Raw genomic sequence first — 14906 nt, forward strand, 5'->3', positions numbered from 1 at the left:
CCGACACTCTGCCCCTTCATGGCCTCCCACACTGGCAAAGGAGAGCTCCCCGCTGTCCCCCTACCAGCATCCTGCGACAAAACCCCCAACAACTGAACAAGCAAAGCGCGGAAAGCCCTGGCAGCCGCAGGTCCTGGTGTCCGCTCCCGAGAACCGCCACCCTCAGACCTCTGCGCAGAAGAAGAAGGGCCTGACACCGGCTGCGTCACACCATCTGCAAAGGACCCCAAACCACCGGACACCAACCAGGCCGCAGGGGAAGGCAGCTCCTCCAGCAGAACAGGGGGAGGGGACCCAGATGCAAGCCCCTTCCCCGCGCCGGAACTCGGCCGCTGGGTGGAATTCCTCCGGGACGCCTGCGGCATCAGGGGAGAAGGAACAACACCCGCGGGCTCCAGAGGGTCCCTGTTGGTGCTTCCGAGTCGCTGGCAAGACCTGGGGGGTGGAGCCACGAGCGCCGCCGCGGGCCAGAAGACACAGACTCCGCAGGCTGCCCTGCGTCCAGCACTGCCTGCACCTGTTCCTGCAGCCAGGCCCCACCACTATCCTCCGCAGCAGCACGGAGCTGCCTCAGAACGTGTCCTCACCGCGGTGGTCCCGATCAGCACGGCTGGGCTGCCAGGATGTATTTTTTTACATTTCAGACGTGGCAATCAACTTTGACCACGACTAAAGGGTTAATACTGGTCATCACCACGATCAGTGATGTCTGGTATTAACCACGGGTCTTGGCTACCATTAGCTCCTGGGACCGACCCGATATGATGCGGGGTCACAGTGTGACCCTGCGGTGTATTGAGGGAGCGGGCGCAGGGCGTACAGGTAAGCTCTGCGTCCCCAAGAGGTTAAACGTGCATAATCTCCGCACATGTTTTCCAGGCAGACATTCCGCACATTGTACTGATGTGTAAACATACCCTTAGAGGGGTTAAAAAAATAGTTCACAGTCTCCCTGCAATATTCACTATGGGGAAGATTTATCAAAACTTGTGCAAAGGAAAAGTTGCCCATAGCAACCAATCAGATTGCTTCTTTTATTTTGCAGAGGCCCTGTTTAAAATGAAAGAAGCGATCTGATTGGTTGCTATGGGCAACTGGGCAACATTTCCTTTGCACAGGTTTTGATAAATCTCCCTCTATATTTTACAAGCTGCAGTTTGTCTGGCTGCAGAATTTCAGCAGAGTGGACTAAGACATAGAAAAATTAGGAGGGTTTATCACAGCGTTTCCCAACCAGTGTGCCTCCAGCTGTTGCAAAACGACAACTTCTAGCATGCCAGGAGAGCCTAACGCTGTGCCGGCATGCTGGGAGTTGTAGTTTTGCAACAGCTGGAGGCACACTGATTGGGAAACACAGGTCTATTGTATGTTAATTATATGTAAACAAGAATTGCCTGTGGTATTTTGGTAATGTGTTTGAGCCACGGCTGAGCTACTAGATTAAAATTGTGACAAGGATAAATTAAAGAGCGCTAAAAAAAAATAAAAAAATAAAAAAAAAGAGAGAGAGAGAGAATTTCTTCCAAAAACAGCACCACACCTGTCCTCAGGTTGTGTGTGGTATTACAACTTGCCACCTTTCACTTCAATGTAACTGAGCTGCAATATCACTACACAATGTTAGAGGCCATATTGACGCATTCATTGTTAGAGGGGTTATCCAGGAAAAAACTTTATATATATATATATATATATATATATATATATATATATATATATCTCAACTGGCTCCAGAAAGTTAAACAGATTTGCAAATGACTTCTATTAAAAAATCTTAATCCTTTCAGTACCTATGAGCTGCTGAAGTTGAGTTGTTCTTTTCTGTCTAAGTGCTCTCTGATGACACGTGTCTCGGGAACCGCCCAGTTTAGAAGCAAATCCCCATAGCAAACCTCTTCTACTCTATGCAGTTCCCGAGACAAGCAGAGATGTCAGCAGAGAGCACTGTTGCCAGACAGAAAACAACAACTCAAATTCAGCAGCTGATAATTATTGGAAGGATTAAGATTTTTTTTAATAGAAGTAATTTACAAATCTGTTTAACTTTCTGGAGCCAGTTGATATAAGAAAAAAAGTTTTTCCTGGATAACCCCTTTAAGCAGGTGACGTTTAGTTGTGGCCTTAAAACAGTGTTTCCTAACCAGTGTGCCTCCAGCTGTTGCAAAACTACAACTCCCAGCATGCCCAGACAGCCGAAGGCTGTCCAGGCTTACTGAGAGTTGTAGTTTTGCAACAGCTGGAAGCGCACTTTTTGGAAAACACAGCCTTCCAGCCATGGTCCCGGATTCCAAAAACATAGCTGCTCATACTTCCGATACAAAATGACTACGACTCCCATAGGTATTGGTTAGTTTCTCTGTTTTGAAACAAAATGTGTAATATAAATATATTTTAATAAAAAAATAAAATAAAAAAGACGGAATAATGCAAAATAATTCCTAGTTTACCTGCTTTTAGTTCTGATTTATCGGGGAGATCATATATATATATATGTATATATAGAGAAACAGCAATGCTTCAGCTCACCCCAGGTGCGCACGGACAGAGCGCGGACCTCGCCCAATTGAACAGCAGAAGAAAGAGGAGTCCAGCGTCCAGAAACTCGGAGGATAATATTTATTCACCAGATGGTCATAACAGGAACACAGGGTACAGTGACGCGTTTCGGCTTTACAACAAAGCCTTAGTCATGACTACATGACTACAACAAAGCCTTAGTCATGACTAAGGCTTTGTTGTAAAGCCGAAACGCGTCACTGTACCCTGTGTTCCTGTTATGACCATCTGGTGAATAAATATTATCCTCCGAGTTTCTGGACGCTGGACTCCTCTTTCTTCTGCTATATATATATAGTGGTGCAGTTGCCCATAGCAACCGATCAGATTGCTTGTTTCAGTTTGCAGAGGCCTTTTTTTAAAATGAAAGAAGCAATCTGATTGGTTGCTTGGGGCAACTGCTTCCCTTTTCCTCTAGACAGGTTTTGATAAATCTCCCCCTATGTCTGTATAGTTCATTTTTATTATAAAACTAGCTGAGTACCCGGCTTTGCCCGGTTTTTCCTTCCTAATCCTTGTTGGGGAGGAAAATAAACAAAGGAGGAAGCTTTTGACTTCATATCCCATCCTCATATATTATTGTCATATCCCAACCTCCTATCCTGACCTCCTATCCCATCCTCCTATCCCATCCATCTATCCCGACCTCCTATCCCGACCTCCTCTCCCGTCCTCCTATCCTGTCCTCCTATCCCGACCTCCTATCAGGTCCATCTATCCCGACCTCCTATCCCGTCCATCTATCCCGACCTCCTATCTCGACCTCCTATCCCGTCCATCTATCCCGACCTCCTATCCCGACCTCCTATCCCAACCTCATATCCCGACCGGTAATATGTGTACCAGGTATTGAAATATCTCCAGCCGTACAGAAGTTATGTGGGAACATACATTTCCCATTGATTTGCATGGGACTTTAAACAAACACCCCGACCCACACAAATGGGGGGGGGGGGGGTAGTTAAGGGTTAAATGAACTATCCTTTATTTTAAGTGGACATATAAGTAACATGTGACCAAGTAATATCAAAATATCTCCAGCCGTATGGAAGTTATGCAGTAACATATATTTCCAATAGACTTGTAAGGGCCTTTAAACAAAAACCCCGCCCCTGGCAAATGGGGGTGAGTAAGGGTTAAATCCCCTATCCTATGTTTGTTGTTGACATATAAGTAACATGTGGCCAAGTTTCATGTTAATATCTTTAGCCGTTTGGACACATTTACTATTCTAAACCCGACCTGTTTTGTCGTTTTTTTTTTGGCGCATCTTTGTCTGCGACATGTTGCAGACATTGTGCGCCAGTCTGCGACACGATGCAACATTTTTTGCCGACGGACCCGATTTGGATTCTCCCAACCCCGAAAAAGGGGCGTAACCCGACATTTCTGAGCTTTCCCACGTTATTATAAAGGTTTCCAACCCGAATTTGTTGAATTGTTGTGGATTTTTTCCCGACAACTCAGAGGAGTTGGAAACCAAAACCAACAAAACCCACGTGCGACAAACAGGATGCGACATAATAATAAATACCAGGGGAAAAAAGCAGTCGGGTAAGAAAGCAACATAGACTTACAACCCGATTTTCTAAGTAAATGAGGACCATTGAGTTTTATATATATAGATGGAATAGTGAGACCCAATACATTCTTCTATCCTTCATAAAATTGTATACCTGCCGTATACTTATATATTTTTTTAACATTATTGTCAATGGACAAAAGTAAATGTTTTACTTTCAACCTTGTGCAGTAACAGAATTTGAATTGAGTTCTACAACTTTATTTACACGGAAACGATTTTACATAAAAAAAAACAGCTTTAATGCACGTTACGAGTTAAGCAAAATGTATACGTAAAAAACTTAAGGAAAAATGATGCAACTTTATGTACATGTCTCTGTGTTTTTAAGCCTTTGTTTCACGTCTATAATACAGTAAATGCGCATTTCAGATGTTATGTGAGAAGCCCCTTATGTACGGCTGTGAGAGTGTGCAGTGATCTCTTGACAGCTCTGGCAGGCCCTCATGTGGACTAAAAGGGCACTGCACTGAAGGATGAGCATTCTGACCACACAAGTGGGAATTATATACTGTAAATCATTCATTTATAATTTAGTTATGGTTGGTCCCCATCGGTCGTTCCTTTGGATAGGGAATAAGTGTCTGATCACAGGGGGTCTGACCATTGGGACCCCGCGATCTACTGTACAGGGCCTCTGAGCTTGTGCTGCAGAAAAGTGAGGGCCTGCTCAGCCAATCACCGGCCAAGATGGACCCTGTCTCGGCCGGTGATGGGCTAAGTGGGCCGTTACTTTTAAACAGCAAGCGCTCATCTCTGAGGGTGGGGGCAGGAAGCGATGGAGTCTGCACGAAGAGGTCAGAGATGAAGCCCTGTAAAGGAGATCGCAGGGGTCCCAGCAGTTGGACCCCTTGTGATCAGACACGTTATTAAAGGGGTTATCCAGGGGAAAAAAAAATTTGGCTGTCCGGGCATGCTGGGAGTTGTAGTTTTGCAACAGCTGGAGGCACACTGGTTAAGAAACACTGCTTTAAGGCCACAACTAAACTTCACCTAAGGGGTATTCCAGGAAAAAACTTTTTTTCTTATATCAACTGGCTCCAGAAAGTTAAACAGATTTGTAAATTACTTCTATTAAAAAATCTTAATCCTTTCAGTACTTTTGAGCTTCTGAAGTTAAGGTTGTTCTTTTCTGTCTAAGTCCTCTCTGATGACACGTGTCTCAGGAACCGCCCAGTTTAGAAGAGGTTTGCTATGGGAATCTGCTTCTAAACTGGGCGGTTCCCGAGACACGTGTCATCAGAGAGCACTTAGACAGAAAAGAACAACCTTAACTTCAGAAGCTCATAAGTACAGAAAGGATTAAGATTTTTTAATAGAAGTAATTTACAAATCTGTTTAACTTTCTGGAGCCAGTTGAGATATATATATATATATATATATATATATATATATATATATATATATATATATATATATATATCAACTGGCTCCAGAAAGTTAAACAGATTTGTAATTTACTTCTATTAAAAAATCTTAATCCTTTCTGTACTTATGAGCTTCTGAAGTTAAGGTTGTTCTTATATATATAAAGTTTTTTCCTGGATAACCCCTTTAAGTGCAGTATCCATTTTTAATTATCGTGCTAAAATAAATAAAAGTAGAATATTTGTACAAAGTGCACAGTAATATTGCAATATTGTGGCTTCTATGAGAAAGATACAATATAATTTGTCCCAGATGACATTATCAAATCATTTCTAAATAATATGTAGTACTGCCATAGAGGGGGAGATTTATCAAAACCTGTGCAGAGGAAAACTTGCTCAGTTGCCCATAGCAACCAATCAGCTTGCTGCTTTCATTTTTATGAAGGCCTGTGAAAAATGAAAGAAGCAATCTGATTGGTTGCTATGGGCAACTGGGCAAGTTTTCCTCTGCACAGGATTTGATAAATCTCCCCCATAGTGTCTACATATAGTGCCAAACAATAGTGTGATGTACTATATACAGCAGTGGTCTTCAACCTGCGGACCTCCAGATGTTGCAAAACTACAACTCCCAGCATGCCCGGACAGCCATCGGCTGTCCGGGCATGCTGGGAATTGTAGTTTTGAAACATCTAGAGGCCCGCAGGTTGAAAACCACTGATATACAGTATAGTAATAATATACTGCCTAAGTAGTAAAAAGTTAATATATACTACCTAAATAATACCACAGCTGGGGCAAAGACGCAGGGTCAGACAATGATGAGGGGTGGCGGATTGTCCCATTTGATCACTACATGTATCGTCTATAGTGTTGAAGTGAGTAGAAACAAGCTGTAATGCCACACACAACCTGAGGATGATGAATCAGGGAAAAAAAACGGATACCTGGCGCGATCCACTGAAATAATGAAGAGAGTAGTTTCCATAGAAGACTTTATTGGCCAATCATAACGTGTTTCGGGCATAGGAGCCCCTTCGTCAGATGAACTAGTGTGATCCAGTTTATCTGATGAAGGGGCTCCTATGCCCCGAAACGCGTGGATACTGTCCTCATTATTTTGGTGGATCGCGCCAGGTATCCGTTTTCTTTTCCTGATTCGTCATCCTCTGCATGCTGTTCGGCCGGAGTGCACTTCGAGCAGACATTGGACACCACCTCTTACTATTTCATGCGCATTATGTAGTTGTGTCTGTTACACCACCGGGCCAGGTGAGCGGATTACCGTTACAACTGTAGTTTATATACCTGCATTTTTTTCTTAAAAAGACTCTGCCTATTTATTTTAGATTTCTTATGCATTGACACACAACCTAAGGACAGGTGGAGCGCTGTTTTTGGAGGTAAGTACCTATGTTTTTATAAGGCTTCTTTCACATTGCTGTTATGACACGGCAGTGTGAAGGCCGTCGGGGGAGCCGGGCAGAATAGCGGGAGATAAAATACTTTTCCCCCCGCTATTCCCATCATAAAACATCAGTGCCCGACAGCCCCCATAATAGTAATTTGGAGCCGTCGGGACCCGTTGTTGACTGTTGCTCCCCATCACGAGAATGGCCTTTAAAGTCAAATTAAAAAAGAGACTTTAACGGCCATTCTTGTCAGGGAGCAACCACAGTGTGAAAGGGGCCTTATTCTGGATAAACCATTTGAGTGGAGGGGCAAGCTGTGCATAACTAGCTTGCCCCCTGACTGGTGAGCAGTAAGAGGTTAAGAAATATACAGGCAAGGTTTTAGCCCCCTCCCCCGCCTGTAAAACTTGCAAATGGCTACAGTGGTATGTCCCATGGGTGGGGGGAAGGAGTGCACCAATCAGGGGTTTAATAGTTTCCCGGGCTTTCAGAGGCCCACCCCTGGGTATTTATAGCTGTGGTGCCTCCCTTCCCCCCTCAATCTGCCCAGGACCCGGAGTTTTGGCTGCTGGTGGGTATGTTGCTGCCCCTTATTTATGGCCTGGATGGAGCAGGAGGGTGAGGGATGGCATGCTCCCTTGTGGCTGAGCTGGCCTCCCCTCCTGTTGCGTCCATGGCGGGCTCGGGAGGCTGGCGGACCTCTTATTAGTCCTGCCCTCCCTTCCCACTGTAATCCCTGTGAGCCCTGTCCAGTCCTCTTGCCCTCTCCCCTGCCTGTGCTTTGATCCCTCCTCCGTGCGTGCTCCTGGACCAGGCTCTGATTTCTCCTTGCCCCGTCCGTCTCTTTTTCCCCCCTGTATGCGCCCACTCACCCCCCCTCCCCTGTTGCGGTCTCCTTCACCACCCCCCCCCCCCCTTGTCCCCTCCACTCTGGAGGTGGCGGCCCCTCGGTGGCTGCTGCGTTAACCCCCCTTTTGCGCAAATGGACGTTTAGTAACGTCCATTTGCGCGTCCCCAGCTATAATGCGCTCTCACAATGTGAGCGCGCATTGTAGCCGGCGGATCCCGGTTGCTGTTAGCAACCAGGACCCCTGCTAATGCCGGACATCGCCGATCTGGCAGATGTCCGGCATTACCTCTTTAGACGCGGCGTTCTGATTTGATCGCCGCGTCTGAAAATGTAACTGTACGCATCCCGGCTGCTCAGCGGGCTGATCGGGACCATCGCGATAAAATCGCGATGTCCCGATCAGCTGGAACGCAGCAGGAGGGTCACTCACCTGCCTCCTGCGCGTCCGCTCGTGGTTTGATTGCTCCAAGCCTGAAATTCAGGCTTGAGCAATCAATCACTGACAACCCAGATCATTGCCATGTTAATACATGGCAAGTGATCTGTGTGTGCAGTGTTATGGCTCCCTATGGAGCTATAGCATTGCACACAAAAAAAAAAAAAAAAAAAAAAAAAATGTAACCCTTGCCATGATAAATGTTTAGATCACTCCTCCCCCCCCCCCTTTTTTTCCCCCATACATAAAAACGTGAATTAAAATATAAATACATAACTGATATTAATTAAATAAATAAATAAAATGAAAACTGTATTACATCAAGCATGTATATGGTATCGCTGCGTGCGTACATGTCCGTACTATCTTAATATGTCTTCGATTGCAGCATTCCTTCAATGGCGTATGCAAAAAAAAAAAAAAAAAAAAAATTAATAAAAATTTACTTAATTAATTAATTTACAAAATAAATAATTAATTGATAAAAGTATAAAAATAAAAAAATAAAAAAAAAATATTAATGAGAATTTACTTAATTAATTAATTTAAAAAATAAATAATTAATTGATAAAAGTAAAAAAAAAAAAAAAAAAAAAAATACAAAAAAAATTAAAAAAAAAAAAAAAAAAAAAAAAAAAAAAAATAAAAATATATAAAAGAAAAATTACAATAAAACAAAAAAATTAAAAAAAAAAAAAAAAGTACAAACTGTGTAGATTTCAATACACAGGCACATGTGGTATTGCCACGTGCGTCAATGTCCGCGCTATCAAGTTATATATCCTCATTTGATCCGCGTGTAAGCGCGAATTGAAAATTAAATATATAAATTTTACTAGTCCCATATAGCGTGTTTTGGTCGCTTTTCATACCTATAAAAAAAAAAAAAAAAAGGAAAAATAATAAATAAAATATATATATATATATATATTTATATCGCAACTCTGTTTGACGCGATAATTGTATCGCTGTAAACTTCGGATCACGGCGCATGGTTCAGGCAGCCACTGCACCCCAAACCCTCTCCGCTGCTGTCCCTCTTCCTGAGTTCTCTGCTGCTGGTTTCTCGGCGCCATTCCGGGCGGCGGCAGAGTACCCGCAACCAGGTGGTCTCCAGCGTGCCTTGTTCAACGCCTGCGGTGGTAAAGTGGTTCGTCCTGCTTTTGTGCCTTCTCCATCTTCTGGACTTAGTGAGTGTGCTGTTGCGGGGGGGCAGGGGGGGGCTCTATTTTCGTGCCTGCCCTTGGGGTTTTGGCGGGCCAGTTGTCTTCAACTGGCTAGCTGGGTTGGTTCCCTCTCCTTCCCCGGTTAGTGTGCTTATGGCTGTTCTGGTAGTTTCCACCTTTTGTTCCTGTGGGTTTGGGTCTCGGATATTGGTGTATGTCTATGTTGGTCTCTGGTTGTGAGTTGGGTACGTCTTTTCTTGACGGGGTGCTTTGGTGTGGTATCAATTCTGCGGTGCACGCTTAGGTGAGTGGTCTTTTGGCCTTACGCTCTGGATGACCGGGTTTTGTGGATTTAGCTCCTGAGGCTTGTTCTTTATTTTGAATCGGTGGCACCCAGTTACGGTTTTGTTTCTTTTGGTTTTCTCCCCCTTTGTTTGGTGTTTCTCTCCGTCACTAGTTGTAGTCCCTCTCCGCTGCTCTGTTTGTCCTAGTGTATTGTCTGATGTTTTCTCCTGTTTTGTTCCTGATCTTTGGTAGGCATGGGACTCCTGTATGTCGTGCTGGGTGCTTTGGCTGATGTGGCGGTGGGTAGGTTTCGCTTTGAGTCTCAGTTTGTCTTTCCTCGTGGTTTCTTTTGTTTGTGGTGGTTTTCCGGAGGGGGTTACTCCTGTGCTCTACGCTTGTTGGGGTGTGGTTTGTTGCGGTCTTCCGCATGCCGCGTTGGCGTTGGTCTGCAGTTTTCCTGGGGACGGGGAGTGGTTGCGTTTTCTCTGCTTTGGTTTCCTCGGGGCTCGCTAGGTGCCCCTGTTCCGGTCCTTGCTGGTTTACTGTAAGTTCCGCATGGAATATGGTTCTGGGCGGAGTTTTTTCCTGCAGGTTGTCTTTGGCCGCCGAGGGTGTCTGGTATTTGGGCCCCCCGCATATGTGCCCTTGGTACGCTTTGGGCTGACATTTCGGTTGGTTGGGGTTTTTCAAGGGTCATGCGGTGGCCTGGCCTGCTTTCAGTTCCCTGCACGGGGAGCTCGCTTTGTTCTCGGATGTGGCTGGTGTGGTCGGTTGTTGGTGTGGTGTTTGGTTTTCCAGTGGTGCTGTGGGGTGGTTTACCCCTGGGTCTTGGTAGTCAGTGGTGCTTGCTTCGGCAGCTCATGTTCTAGGCTTGTAACGTTACTGTGTGGGTTGCAAGTCCCCTGCGCTTGGTTGCGCGCTAATTTTGTGATGCTTTTCTTCTTTTCTAGTGTGTGATTTGAGTGATCACGGGGCGTGTTTTTCTTCCTGTGCTCTGTCTGTTGCATCTAGTGCTTCGCTGTTTGGGGTTACAATTTCTTTCAGGGCTATGCTCCCTGGGTCGGTATTGGGTGTTGACGCTTTGTCCTGTTTTCTCTGGCTGTAGTTCCGGAGGGTTGCTTGTGTGGCCGGCCCGTGGGTCATCGGGGAGAGTGGTGTAATTTGTGGTCCGCTTTGGTGGCTCCTGCGACTTGGTCGCACTCACGGGCTGGGGCTGTGGGATCCAGTCTTTTACGGTACTTGCGGGTGGTTGGTGTTGGTGTGGAGGCCGGGATGTCTATCTACAGTCGTGGGGGGTCCCGGAGGTTCTAAAGGGTCTGTGGACAGGGGATGAAAACATAAAAAAAAAAAAAAAAAAAAAAAAGTATTAAATAAATATTGGTTTCGGTACCTGGAATGCCCTTTGCAGTGACCATACGAGGCTAATGTTTGATTTCCTGTTTCGTTTTGATAGGATGTGATAACGGAAGTTATCTGCTGTGTCACCTCTCCAAGGAGGTTCGAGATTTGGGCAGTGTTCTCAGTGTATCCTAATAACATTCTGAGTATGTGATGTGGGATCTTCACCTGTTCATGTGAATCAGCTAAAAATAAAAATAAAATAAAAATAATAAATAATCTAAAAAAAATAAATAAATAAAAGGTTGGGTGGCTTTCCCGCTGTGCTGCACGGCACATGGCAGGGGGTGATTTTCTTTCTGCTTTGCGGGTGGTGTATACATAGGGGCTGGGCCCGCGAGTGGGTGGCCTTGCTGTCGGCGACCGGTTTTTCCTATCTGTTTTTGGGTCGCTTAGTGGCGGCTGCAGGTTTTTTGGTTGTCGCTTTTGCGTTGTTTTTCTGATCCGAGTTTTTGCGCTAGCTTTTTTCAGGGCTATGTGGATGGGGCACTTTTTCTTTCTCCTCGTCTCCTTCCATGGGACTTGGGTGTCTGTGTTTTTGGGTGCCTATTTTGTGCGTTTCATGGTAAAAGTTTATAAAAATAAAATGTAAAATAAAACTGATAAAGGCCCGTCGGTCCGAGCCTGTTTAGGCGATCCGTGACACGCAGCTCGTGCTCCGTTGAGGGTCCGCGAATTACTGTTTTGTGAGTTCTGGATTTGCTCTCTTTTGTATCGGGGCCGGCGGAGGTGGCTGGGTTTCCGGAGAGGGTAGCGCTGCACGACGGCCGCGGGCGATCTGCATGTTGTGTTGCTATATTCGCCCAGTTTGATGTTTCCCAGGTGTGTTTTTGTTTTGAGAGCGGCTTTCGAGGTGGTGCGAGTGCTGCAGCACCCTTTGGTGTATGGGCGAGTCTGAGTGATGAGTTCACACGGGTTATACAAAAAAAAAAACAAAAAAAAAAAAAAAAAATAACTGGAAAAAAAATAAATAAATAAATAAATAAAAAAAACAAAAATTAAATAAAAAAAAAATTAATAAATAAATAAATGAATAAATAAATTTAAAAAATTGGTCCTGGTGGCAGGTACCCGGATTTCCTGGAGAGGAAAAGTGTTGAACGGATTTCCTGGAGAGGAAAAGTGTTGAGCGGATTTCCTGGAGAGGAAAAGTGTTGAGCGGATTTCCTGGAGAGGAAAAGTGTTGAGCGGATTTCCTGGAGAGGAACAGCGCTGAGCGGATTTCCTGGAGAGGAAATGTGTTGGGTGTGCTGGGGGGCTGGAGGTGGCCCCAGGTGTTGGCTATCCACTATCTCTTGGGTGGGGGTCGGAGCCCAGTGTAGGGCTAACTGGTCTCCTCCGTGGCGGTAAGAAGACGGTGAAAGCGGGGTCAACCCGGGGTAGACCTCCACACAGGACGGTGTGGCAGCACCTCTCGGGTTGGTAAGAAGCCAATCGGTGTTTTTTGTTACAGTTAAATTGTTATTTATATAAGTAATTTTATAAATAAAGCTGTGGCCGATCCCCACCCACGGAAAAGTTAAATTGTTGTTGTGTCAGTTATTATTTAAGTATTTATTGTAGTAAGGGGGAGGGGTAGTTATAGCCTGCTAGGAGCTAATTGTGTCTCAGCAGTCCTAGGTTTCCACTTGTTTTTTTTTCAGGTGTTTTGTTTTTATACCTGAAAAAAAAACACCCCAAAAATGGCAAAAAAACATTCAATTGCTCCTCGACATTTTTTTTTTTACCCTATGTTTTTTTTTTTTTTTTTACTGCCTTCAGGCCTTCAGGCCTACCGAGTGTATAGCGTTAAAGATGCAGAAAGTATGGCGTTACATAGATCTCAATTGACTTTCAGCTAACATCTGGCCTAAAAAAAAACAAAAAAACTGGTGGAAGCTTAGTTCTAAATAAATTTATATTGTTCACCTTGGACAATGCCGACCTCTTAAAAGGGGTCCCCTAATGACAAGCGGATCACATGATGTACCGTGGTTGGGACCCCCAGTGATCAGCTGTAATCTGTGGTAGAACATTGCAAAAAGTGTTCAGTTTACCTGCAGCACCACCACAGGTGAAATGAGGCATTACACCATTTTTGTTAAAACCTTTAGGCAGGGCTGGTGCAAGGATTTTTGCCACCCTGGGTGAAAGCTGATTTTGCCACCCCTTGACTCTGCCCATTATCTCCACCCTTTGACACACCCCACCTTACTATTTGACAAGCTGTAACACACCTCCTCCTCATGTAATCTCCTTACTACTGGGGTGACACACTGTAACAAACCCCCTCCTCATGTAATCTCCTTACTACTGGGGTGACAAACTGTAACAAACCTCCTCCTCATGTAATCTCCTTACTACTGGGGTGACACACTGTAACAAACCTCCTCCTCATGTAATCTCCTTACTACTGGGGTGACACACTGTAACAAACCTCCTCCTCATGTAATCTCCTTACTACTGGGGTGGAACACTGTAATAAACCTCCTACTCGTGTAATCTTCTTACTACTGAGGTGACAAACTGTAACAAACCTCCTCCTCATGTAATCTCCTTACTATTGGGGTGACACACTGTAACAAACCCCCTACTCGTGTAATCTCCTTACTACTGGGGTGACAAACTGTAACAAACCTCCTACTCGTGTAATCTCCTTACTACTGCGGTGACACACTGTAACAAACCTCCTCCTCATGTAATCTGCTTACTACTGGGGTGACACACTGTAACAAACCTCCTCCTTATGTAATTTCCTTACTACTTGGGTGACACACTGTAACAAACCCCCTCCTCATTTAATCTCCTTACTACTGGGATGACACTGTAACAAACCCCCTCCACATGTAATCTCCTTACTACTTGGGTGACACACTGTAACAAACCTCCTCCTCATGTAATCTCCTTACTACTTGGGTGACACACTGTAATAAACCTCCTCATGTAATCTCATTACTACTGGGGTGACACACTGTAACAAACCTTCTCCTCGTGTAATCTCCTTACTACTGGGGTGATGCACTGTAACAAACCCCCTCCTTATGTAATCTCCTTACTACTTGGGTGACACACTGTAACAATCCCCCTCCTCATGCAATCTCCTTACTACTTGGGTGACACACTGTAACAAACCCCCTCCTCGTGTAATCTCCTTACTACTGGGATGACACACTGTAACAAACCTCCTCCTCATGTAATCTCCTTACTACGGGGGGGGGGGGGGGGGGGGGGGGACGACGCACTGTAACAAACCCCTCCTCATGCAATCTCCGTACTGCTTGGGTGACACACTGTAACAAACCCCCTCCTCGTGTAATCTCCTTACTACTGGGATGACACACTGTAACAAACCTCCTCCTCATGTTATCTCCTTACTACTGGGGTGACACAGTGTAACAAACCTCCTCCTCATGTTATCTCCTTACTACTGGGATGACACACTGTAACAAACCTCCTCCGCATGTTATCTCCTTACTACTGGGGTGACACACTGTAACAAACCTCCTCCTCATGTTATCTCCTTACTACTGGGATGACACACTGTAACAGGGGAAGTGGTGCTGGCTGGCTACGTTTCTTGCGGAGGGCAGAGCAGCACCCCCCTCAAGAGGGCGCTCTAGGCAGCTGCCTATTTTGCCTATAGGCAGATCCGTCCCTGCCTTTAGGCTATATATGTATTGCTGGGTATTGTTCTTTGTAGCTGCCCTCTGCCCTGGCTTATAGTTGGGAGTTCTGAATATATTGTATATTTCTGTTACAGCTAGTATACAGATTCTATACAGACAGAACTGATGGTGGAACAGCAGCCTTTCTTCTGTACGGCAGGGAAGGGGTTACATGAGCTGCAGATGGGTATTACATGCTGCATTGCT

The 14906-nt window shown here is 45.1% G+C and overlaps 1 protein-coding gene across 2 annotated transcripts in view; it reads right to left on the bottom strand.

Moving 5' to 3' along the window:
- SLC6A8 (solute carrier family 6 member 8) overlaps positions 1-12983 on the bottom strand; it is an 88692-nt gene extending 75709 nt beyond the window's left edge. Inside the window, exon 1 of one of the 2 annotated variants that reach the window (XM_056540248.1) lies at positions 12964-12983. The gene's annotated coding sequence lies outside the window, so the exon portion shown is untranslated. Of the gene's footprint in view, positions 1-6284; positions 6397-12963 lie in introns of those variants that run through there. The other variant, XM_056540247.1, reaches the window with a different exon arrangement.
- Positions 12984-14906: the final 1923 nt, after the last annotated feature.

The sequence above is a fragment of the Hyla sarda genome, chromosome 9 (assembly GCF_029499605.1).
Source record: "Hyla sarda isolate aHylSar1 chromosome 9, aHylSar1.hap1, whole genome shotgun sequence".
NCBI lineage: Eukaryota > Metazoa > Chordata > Amphibia > Anura > Hylidae > Hyla > Hyla sarda.